Source organism: Panthera pardus, unplaced genomic scaffold (genome assembly GCF_024362965.1).
Source record: "Panthera pardus isolate Hobbes unplaced genomic scaffold, ASM2436296v1 HiC_scaffold_12, whole genome shotgun sequence".
Classification (NCBI taxonomy): Eukaryota; Metazoa; Chordata; class Mammalia; order Carnivora; family Felidae; genus Panthera; species Panthera pardus.
This window is the reverse complement of record NW_026526677.1, coordinates 16157550-16167581: the sequence shown is the minus strand read 5'-3', so window position 1 is coordinate 16167581 and position 10032 is coordinate 16157550. Positions and strand designations below refer to the sequence as shown.

At 58.2% G+C, this 10032-nt stretch overlaps 1 long non-coding RNA gene across 1 annotated transcript; it reads right to left on the bottom strand.

Moving 5' to 3' along the window:
- Positions 1-496: 496 nt before the first annotated feature.
- On the bottom strand, positions 497-5441 carry LOC109245122 (uncharacterized). Its single transcript, XR_008421140.1, has 2 exons — positions 5306-5441; positions 497-2960 (listed from the first exon to the last, which is right to left on the bottom strand). It is a non-coding gene; the product is annotated as an uncharacterized LOC109245122 (long non-coding RNA).
- Positions 5442-10032: the final 4591 nt, after the last annotated feature.

Sequence of the window (10032 nt, the reverse complement as noted above, 5' to 3'; positions counted from 1 at the left end):
CCACGGCAGCACCTCCCAGCAACCCCCCCCAACCCCGTTTGCTCTCTGAAGATAGGATGGCTTCTCCTCCAGGTGTAGGCCCCTTCTCCATGCAGCCCCTCCACCATCCTTCTCTCCCTAGGTACCCCTGGATCCTTCCCCACGATTGGCTGTGTGGCCTCTGGGCAAGTTCCTTCCCCTTAGGGAAGCTCAGACAACTCCATTCCACAGAGGGGTCAGCGAGACTCGCCTCCCAGAATCGTTCAAAGGACTGAAAGGATAATTTGTCGGTCTTTACCTAATATACAGGAGGGGTTCATTTAGTGCCCGTTTCCCTCACTGGCCTCCACACACACTTACTGGGACCTGTGAAGGTTTAGGAGTGTGGCTCTGGAGACCTTGATTTGAATCCTGTCCCTGCCCTTTAGTCGCTGTGTAGCTGAGGGCAAGTCCCTTCTTAGGGCCTACGTGTCCCCACCTTTAAAATGGGGGCAATAACAGGCTGTACCTCACGAGGTTGTGAGAATTCCACAAGACATCATGTATGATGTTCGTGTGCGGGGAGGAGGGGGGGCACACCCGGCGTTCTTCCAGAGGGAGGAAGGCTCACCCTGTCCCTGCGGGCTCAAGATCCCAGCAGAGGTCCTCTTCACAGCTTCCTTGGGAAAAGAGAAATGCGGGGAGCCAGGAAGCTGCTGGAGGAGAGCCCCAGGACAATAGCACCCCTCCCTCCTCTGCCCCCCCTGGCACTTCTCTCTCACCCTCCCTGTGTGAGCAGTCAGCTCTCAGGAGGGGAAAGCCAGACAGAAAAGGGGCCCAGGACTGGAGCAGGGACCCTGAGATTGGATGAGAGGGGCCCTTTGAAAAGAAAAAGGAAAGGTAATAATTATACAACCGTCCTCACGGGCCCAGCACGTTGGATCCTTACAGCGAGGCTATGGGACAGGGATGATCTCCATTTCACAGATGAGAAATGGGGCTCAGAGCGGACTCTTTTCCAGGTCACAGGACTGAAAGAGCCAGACTCAGCACTGGACCCAGGCTTGTTTTACCCCAAAGCCTGTGCTCTGGGCCCAAGGCTGCCCAGTGTGTATGCCGTGAGTCCTTGGGAAGAGGTCTCTGTGCATATGACGGGAGGATCCTGAGGCGTAGGGCTAGGGAGAAACTTCGACTTCCGAGCTGTGGCCCAAGGCCAGTTTGAGGCCACCCAGGGGCCCTGGGTGGGGGTGGGGTACCACCCAGGGTGCGGAGCTAAAGGCGCGGGGCCTGGAAGGAGTTAACTGCATGAGGGGCCTGAGTGAATCAGAGGCTCCGCAGGCTGCGATGGAAATTCCCTGTGCATGGCGTGTGGTCACCCAGAAAAGGGAAATGGTGCTTTTCGGAGCAGGGGACGGCGGGGGCTGGAACCCGGGAGCAGACGCCTGCCCGGGTGGGGCCGGCGAGGGTGTTGTGACCAAAGACTCCTGGCCTCAGGCTCTGCTTAGGCTCTGGGTGGGAGAAAGAAGGTAAGGAGCCACCAGGCCAGGGCAGGCCTGGTCATTCTCCAGTGTGCCCATGGGCCCTGACGGATGGGTAGGAGTTCACCAGGCCCAGAGGAAGGAAGGGCACTCAGGCCGTGGGAACTACAAAGCACAGGAGTGTGACTCAGCATGAGAGTCTGTCCCCCATGCTTTTTCTGGAGAACTCTTTCCTGTCCTTTGGGCCCATCCCAAGTGATACCCCTCCGCACCCTGGGAGCACCATCACTCCCTTTCCGTGTCCCAAGGCCTCAGTTTCCATCTGGGAGCTCCCAGAATTTTGCAACTCATCTGCCTCCTACCCAGGACTGTAGCCAGGGGTCATGCTGTAGCTTCAGAGGCAGCTTGCACCCAGCATAGAGCTGGCACCAAGTAGGTGTTTGGTGTTTGTGAAATGCCAATTTCACAGGAGGGGGCTCTGAGGCTCAGAGAGGTTAGGAGAAACTCAACCAGCCAGCTGGCTATGGCAGAGCGGGGCTCAGGCCAGGGCTTCTGCTCAGCTGGGACTTGGCGGGAGGCGGGGGCACTGGGCACTGACACCTGACCAGGGGTGGCCATCTGGCAACTATGCCGTCCAAAGCCTGCTTCTCTCTCAAGCATCAGACCAGCCCTGCTTTCGCTCTTGTCACAGTGCTAGGAGACTTCGGTCCTGCCAGTAGGGAGACTGGGGTACAAGATGGAACCAAAGGCAGTCAGGGAGAAGAGGGAATAGGGTCTTAAGAAACCTTGAATCCCAATCCAGACGCTCTCTAGCTATGGGGCCCCGTACACGTGGTTTCCCCTCTGAGCCTCGGTTTCCACTTTATGATGGTGGTCATGGGATAGGCTCGTTCTGGGGATGGAAAGATCTGACTGATGTCAACTGGAAACCTCTGCACCAATGTGAGGGAGTTGGTCTGTTATTAGTAATGAGTGTCACTTATGTGGCCTGTTGTCTCTCCTCGGAGCGGTCTCCTGCTGCAAGACCATCCAGCCTGCCACTTCTTAAGCCGGGTGTGCCGCGGCCTCAGGCCCAGTGTCCCTCTGCACCGCACGAGGGCCTGTCCCCCACACCAACCCAAGGAGAGCAGTGGCTGGGTCCTCCTGTCCAGAAACATGCCCTCCAAAGTCCCCAGGTGCCCCAAGTTCCACCGTCCACCCCAGATTCCTTGGCTCCTGTGAAGATGCAGGACGCCCAGAGAAACCACCCTCAGGAGAGATGGGCAGCATGGTGGCAGCCATTGGCGTTGGAGCTTTTCCAAGCACGAAGGGGAACTGAGAAGTGTGGGAATGTGCCTTGGGCCTGCCCAGGGTGGGCAGCCAGGCCCGGGTGGGAGGGGCTGTTCCAAGGAGTCCAGACTGATGGGGTCCGGGGGGTGCAGAGGAGAAGGGACCCATCGGCCTGTGACAGTGGGGTTGGGCGTCACCGTGAGGTGCCTGCAGGTTGTCCAGACAGAGCTGGCCGGGCAGCGGGAGGCTGGGGAGCTGTGTGGAGAAGGAAAGAGGAAGCCATGGGGAGAGGGGGATGGGCTGCTGGGGATGGAGTGGGAGTGGGGGCTGGGGGGCCTGGAGCCACTTGGCCGCAGCCACTTCGCTTCTCCCGGTTTCGGTTTGTAAATAGCTGCCGGCTCCGTGCAGGCGGGATGGGCCCTGCCCCTTCTGTGGCCCGTGTCCAGGGAGGCCCGGGCCTGAGTGGCTGCAGCTATTCAAAGCCTGCATTTGAGGACCCCAGGAGGCATGGAAGCTGGCCCGGCCTTTCTCTGGGTGGGCAGGTTTCGGTGGGCCCAGCACTGGGCAGCCCCAACCTGTGGTCACTGAGGTAATGCAGCTGGGGCAGAACTTGATGACTTGGCCACATTGAGCTTATTTATAACTGGGCCTCCGTGGGCAGAGGCAGCTGCTGAACCGCCAACTCAGCACTTGGTGCCGGGACAGGATAGTGGGGGCCAGGCCAGGCCGATGGTCCCTCAGTCTGGGCCTCGGGGTCTTGGGATCCCCAAGGCCTCTTTGGCTGGAACCAGTGCTTGTGCTGTCTGTGTTGCACAGGCCTTGAGATTTAGGGCTTGTACTTGTGAGGTGGGCACCTCAGAACCTCCTAGACCAAGAGGGTGTCTGAACTCAGTGGACTGGTCGGTTCCCAGGGGGCTCATGCCTTGGCCTTCCTGGAAACTCTTCCTGCAGAGGTCAGGCACTGTCAGCAAAGTCAACAAGAAGCAAAGTCATCTCCCCTCCCATTCTTGCAATAGCAGTGCTTAAAAACAAAACAAGATGCGTTCGGGAAGAGGGCAATGCCAACTCCTGAGGCCTGGCCCTGATGGTGGCACTCCAGGCACCTGACAGAGGGGGAAAGATGTGGCTCCCTCCTGAGGCTCCCATGTCCCACCACACGGGTACCCATCTCCTTCTTAGACAGGAAGCACTGGCCCTGCCCCCACCCTCCAAAAGACCACTTCTGGAGAGGTGTCAGACCCCTTCCTAAGGTCTGCGGGAATAAAGAGGCTCCTAAAATCTTTCTCCCACTTTCGAATCCTTCTGGATCAATCTTGTCACCTACGACCCTCTGTCCCATCAACACCTCGTCTCCCAGACTTGATCCTGGCCTTCCCACCTCCAAGCCTTGTTCCAGTCTGGCCCCCGGCCTGGCATGCCCTTTCCTTCCCCCTAGTCTCTCCAAGGCCTACGCCAAGCCCTGCTCTGAGGGTCCCAGCCTCCGTGCCTACCTGTCCCCAAAGCAGAGGCTCTTGAAATATGAAATTCAAGGGGGATGTCAGAATTGGAGCAGAAATGGGCGAGAGATTTTAGATCATGGGGGCCACAATCACTACACAAAAGAGGAAGCCGACGCCTGCAGGGGGTCAGGGATGGCCAAAGGCACTCAGTGAGCAAAGAACAGAGCTGAGACCAAAACTACGTGCCCTGACTCCTGGCCTGGAGCTCCCATCCCTGGACCTCTGACCTCCTGGGCCCCAGCTTGGCCTTGAGTGATGGCCCCACCTGGCCCCTCACACTTGGCAAAGGCTGTTGGGTATGGGAAGGACGGGTTGCTGGTGTGGGGGTACCTCAGGCCATCCACTGCCCAGGTCTGGGGCCTGGCCTGGCAGGCCTACTCAGGCCCCTCTGGGCAGGGTCGGGGTGCCCAGCCCAGAGCCGCCCGGGCTGCAGCTGCCCCTGTTTCCACATCGGCAGTAGCAAGTCCGGGCCTGAGAAAACAGGAAGCGCCCAGTCACCACAGGAAGCATGTGTGCGCAGCCTCCCCACCCCCGGCCCATTGCAAAACGCCAACAGCCCCATTACCACAGGCACCACACAGTGGCGGGCAGAAACGCTCCGGCCGCCAGGACTGCCGAAGAACCGGACAGACAGACTCCAGCCCTCACTTGCCTGGGCCAGGCCACGGGGTGAATGTCCAGCCGTGGCCTTGAGGAGCCCAGGGTCCCCTAGGGTTCAGGCCTCATGCCTGACTCTGGATTCTAGAGCCTAATCCCAGACTGGCCTAGGCTAGGCCTGCTTTGGCCATCATTAAATCAGAATATGGGGTCAGGGGTCACAGGGAAGCCATTTCTCTGACTCGGTGGGTGGCACTGGAGGACTCTGTGCCTGTCCCTCAGACCCTGACAGGGCCTGATGCCCAAGCCTCGCTGACCCAGTTGGCCTAGATCCCACTGCCCCTACGACCCCAGGGAGCCATGTGCTGTCCAGTCCACACCTGCCACGCCCTCTGCCCAGCCCCGGCCCTTCCCAACCGAGACTTTGCTGGCCCCTGGGGTCCTGCCCAGGCTAGCCCTCAGGAGACCTGCGCCCCTCATCCCGCCCTGCCTGCCCCGACTCACCTCCCATTTCTGGCCACCCGGCCTCAACCCTTGGAAGGAGATGGGAGTGCAGCAAAGCTGAGGCCCGGTGCCTGGGGAGGCCTGTGCTCCTCCAGCCCCGGGGACGGCAAGGAAAAGAGAAGAGAGCAGAGCATTTCATGGCTATAATAAATCAAAGGGGGAAGTCAGAGCAGGAGAAATAAGAAACTTCCCTACCCTGGGCACAGGGACCTGCCAGGCAGCAGCCCCCGGCACCCCCACGGTCTTCCCTCCTCCCTTCTGCCTCCCTGGCCAGGACCCAGATCTGGTGCTTGCTCTCAGGCCTCGGGGCCCCACCTGCCCAGAGATCTCCTGGGCGCCCAACAACCTTTCTTGCTGTGCACCCTGGATCCAGGCACCTCTAGGTGGGGCTTCAGTTTCCTCCTCATGGACTCAGAACTCCATGGGGGAGGGGGGGGCGGGGGGGTGCTGGCTTGGAGAGTGAATGGTCAGGCTGCCCAGCAGAGAGGGCTGAAGATGGGTAGTGCCCCTCTGGACAGGATGAAGAAATGAAAGAGGGGAAGGGAGGGAGGGGAGGCATTCTGGGAATTCCTGCTGGACAGTCGGGCTCAGCAGGACAAACGTCTGTGAGAGGGGACTGGAAGGCCAAGGCAAGTGGCAGGAGTAGGGAACAGAGGTGGGGAGAGCCCTGTGTTGTGAGAGCAGGCAGGGCCTTGACTTCAACTCAACTCCTGCACTCTCTCAAACCAGACCAAGGGGCCCAGGGGCCTGGGGGCCACTGTTTGTCCCCTCCCCCCATCATGTCTTCCTGAAGTGTCCACTCAACAGAGATACTGGGAGGGGAAACATTTTTTTCAGGCAGGGGGAAAGCTCCCATATTAAAAAAGGAGAATGAGGAGCGCCTGGGTGGCCAAGTCAGTTAAGCATCTGCCCCTTGATTTGGGCTCAGGTCCTGATCTCATGGTTTGTGACATTGAGTCCCGCTTGGGGCTTTGGGCTGACTGTGCAGAGCCTGCTTCGGATTCTCTCTCTTTCTCTCTCTCTCCCTCTCTGCACCCCTCTTCTGCTTGCTCTCTCTCTCTCTCAAAATAAATAAATAAACAAATTTTTTAAAAAGGAAGATGCAAATCTGTATGAATTTTTAAGATAAAATAAGGAATTTCAGAAACATTTTGCTAGTTTTGGGGCCTCTATGAGCCATGCACCCAGCTACCAAGCAGACCCTCCTCCAGTGCCATTGGGGTGCATTGTGGAGACTCAGGCTGCCTCCACTTGAAGCCCTCCTGAGACAGTGTGCTCACTCCCTGACTCCAGGGGTCTCTCTCTCACTGCGAGCAAGTTCTCCTCAGCCCCACCCCTGGGTCTGCTCACGATGTCTCCTGGACAGCTACCAGCCTGGAGCTCAAGGCTAACAGAAGAGCCTGGCAGGGCCCAGGATCCTTCTGAGCCTCTAAGATCATTCACGACCTCGTCAGGCAGATAAGATAAGAAATTGGCAGTGACTGTTGGGAGTCCAGGCTGCCGAGCCAGACAGATCCAAGAGCATGCAGGGTGTGACCGTAACTCCCACCCTCAGTTTCCCCACTTGGAAAATGCCTACCTAGAAAATTTGCAAAGAAAGACAAAGGAGATCACAGGGTGACTCGTGGGGCCTGCATCACACAGTGGCTTCTGACACTGTCATCTCCTCCCAGAAGCACCTATTTCCTCCCTCCTTTCCCTTTCACCTGCCTGAGGTGGGGTGAGAACTTCTATTCCCTGCTTTTCTCTGCACCCCCACCCCCCAGGGCCCTTGGCCTCGCTCTGACCTGTCCTGATCTGGGAGAGTGTTAGAGCTGAGGTTCCCAGCCCTACCCCAAGGGGCTCCCTCTGTGAGATGAGACTTTGAAGGCCCAAACTCCTGCTCTGACAGGACTCCCCGTTTCTGTTCACACCTCCTGCCCTCGCACGACACCTCGCTTTCATCCTCAGACAGCCACAACTGTGTTTTGTTTTTTAAATTTAGTTATTTATTTTGAGAGAAAGAGAAAGTACGAGCAGGGGAGGGGAAGCGAGCGCGAGGATCCTGAGCAGGCCCTGCACTGCCAGTGGGGAGCCCATTGCGGGCCTCGAACTCACGAACTGTGAGATCATGACCGGAGCCAAAGTCCGTTGCTTAACCCACTGAGCCACCCAGGTGCCCCATCCACTTTTTTTAACAACTGGTGGCATTCACTAGGCGCTTTACATACATAACAGGTCAGAATCCTCACAGGTATTCTTATCCCCGTTTCAAATATGAGGCAACTGAGGCTCAGCGGGGAGGAAGGTCAGCTGGCCAAAAAGCAACAGCTCTGAGGTGAGAACTTGGTTCTGTCCTCCAACCCAGTGGAAATCTTATGCAAACCATGAGGCAAAGCAGCAGGTCTTTTGGGGTGTCACCGCTGCCCAGGCCCATGGTCCTGGCCCATTCCCGGCTCCCCTGCCCTGTCCCCATCACCACAGTCTCTTGCTTCTCCTGGTCCAGGTTGTAAGATGTCAGAGTTGGACACATTCCGGCCTCAAGTGCCCACGAGAGCAAAGAGGTTATAAAAACAGAAAGGTGAGCAGTCTGCTGAATCAAGGGCTCTCCTTGGCTCCCTGCCCTGGGAATTCACACCCAGCAGTGGCACTTAACTCCCTAGGGAGAAAGCCTCAAGGGAGCCGTGTTCCCTGCTAGTTAGAACCAAGACATTGGTGCCAGACCTTGGTGTAGAGCAACAGAGACCGTCCCCTGGCTAAGTGACTTAACCCTAAAATGGAGAGAAAAATGCCTCTCCTGGCCTGGAGAGTTCACAGAAGGGAAGTTTCTTTCTAAAAGCCAAGAGCTCAGCCCCTCTTCATGCATGGTCTCATTTAAGCCCCATAACAGTTCTGACAGGTCGGTACTATTACTCCCATTTTACAGATGAGAAATCTGAGGCGGAGGAGTCTTCCTAAGATCACACAGCCCTGCAGGGGCTTGAACCCCAATCCTGTGTAACTACAAGTCAGATGCATTTATACTGCCTCAGAGAGGTTCCTCTTCCTTTCTCCTAGGAACTGTTCTCTGCCACCACCAACCCGCAGGGTCAGGGGCCCTGAGTGGCGAGTTGAACCATGACTGGATGGCCCTGCCCAGCTGTGGTGCAGTCCCCAAATGCCTGACTGCCCTTGCTTCTTGGGTTGGGCTTGCGGATGGCTTCCTGGGCACGCAAGGGGTTGGGGCCAGCTGCAGCAGGGACTCCTCCAGGCAGTTCCCCAGCCATATTGTTTGCGGCCATCCTACCCTGCAATCAGGTAGGTGTCTGACTGTCTCTTGCAGAGGGGTGTTATAAGTTCCTGTAGGGGCCCTCCCGGCAAGGCAAGGAAACAGAGAAACCAGACTTGAGCTTCTCTCTGGTTTAAGCACCTTCCAAGGCCCTGGCAGAGGCCTCTGCAAATTTATATTTGTGATTTTGTAGTCTTTTTCTTAACGAGGACCTCAAATGGTAAAAGCATCAGGCTCTACACAACCTAGCTCTGTCCCCACGCTGAGGACAGTGGAAAGTGTTCCATCCTCCTCTGGCTCCCTGGCTCTGAGGCAAGCGAGACCCCCACTTTCCCATCTCTGCAACGAGATTGAAGCCGGGAGACAGGCGGGTACAGCAGGGGCAAGGAGAAGGGATCAGGGTCCCCATCCTTTACAAAAGGCTCAGATCTGCAGAGGGTTTTCACCAGCCTGCATTTGTTGCATCTCCAACAGCCTCGCGGAGTAAATGCAGCCTCCTACCCCCGTTTTCCAGCTGAGATAACTGAGGCCGGGAACAGAAGGTGCAGGCCAGAGCCTCTCCCCCACGGGCCCCGGGGGGCTCCGCCCAGGATGCCGAGCCAGGGTTGGAGGGAGTAGGGCACAGAGGGTGCGGGGACGGCGCAGCGGAGGCAGTGGGGAGGCGGCGGCGTCCCGCACTGTCTCACCGCAGGACCGACCTCGGCGCTTATCTGCTCGGGCAGCTTCCGCCCCCCACCCCAGCCCCCGCCGCAGCCCGGGCCCCCGCCCCCGCCTCCGGAGGGCCGGCCCGAGGGCCCCTCCCCCGGCGCCCGCCCCCAGGGAGCGCCGAGCTAGCAGGGCGCTGCCCGGCCGAGCGGAGAGGGGCCCGGCCCCCAGATGAGGCGCCGGAAGTGATCAATAACCCCGGGGGGCGGGGGCGCCTCCTGCCTCCAGCCCGCCGAGCCAGGCCGAGCGGGGGTCCCCTGGGCAAAGCTGGGAGAGAGGCTGCGAGGGAAGAGGAGCGGGGTCCCCTAAAGGCCGGAAAGCAGGAGGAGAGGCGGGATCGGTCTGCACCGGGTTCGGAGGGACACGAGCCCACTCCCCCCCCACCCCCAACACACACGCACAAGTGCACACGCACACACTAGCAACGCCCATGGGCGTCCCTGGCACAGATGTGGGAGGGAAGAGAGAAGTGGAGACACCTTAGAGAAAGTGAAAAGCAAGCCACAAACGGGAGCAGACGCCCGCCACGTGCAACTGGCAAAGGTTAGGCATCAAGAATACATAAAGAACTCTTGCAAATCCATAGGGGAGAAAAACACAAAATATCCGGCAGAAAAATTGATAAACGACGTGAAAAGGCATTTTAAAGAAGAGGAAGCACACGTGTTCAAGTGAACATCTTTAGAGATGCTCAAGTTCATTGGTAGTGAAGGAACAACAGCGACGACCACGGTGGGATGCTATTTTACAGCACTGGAAGGGCAAAAACTAAGCC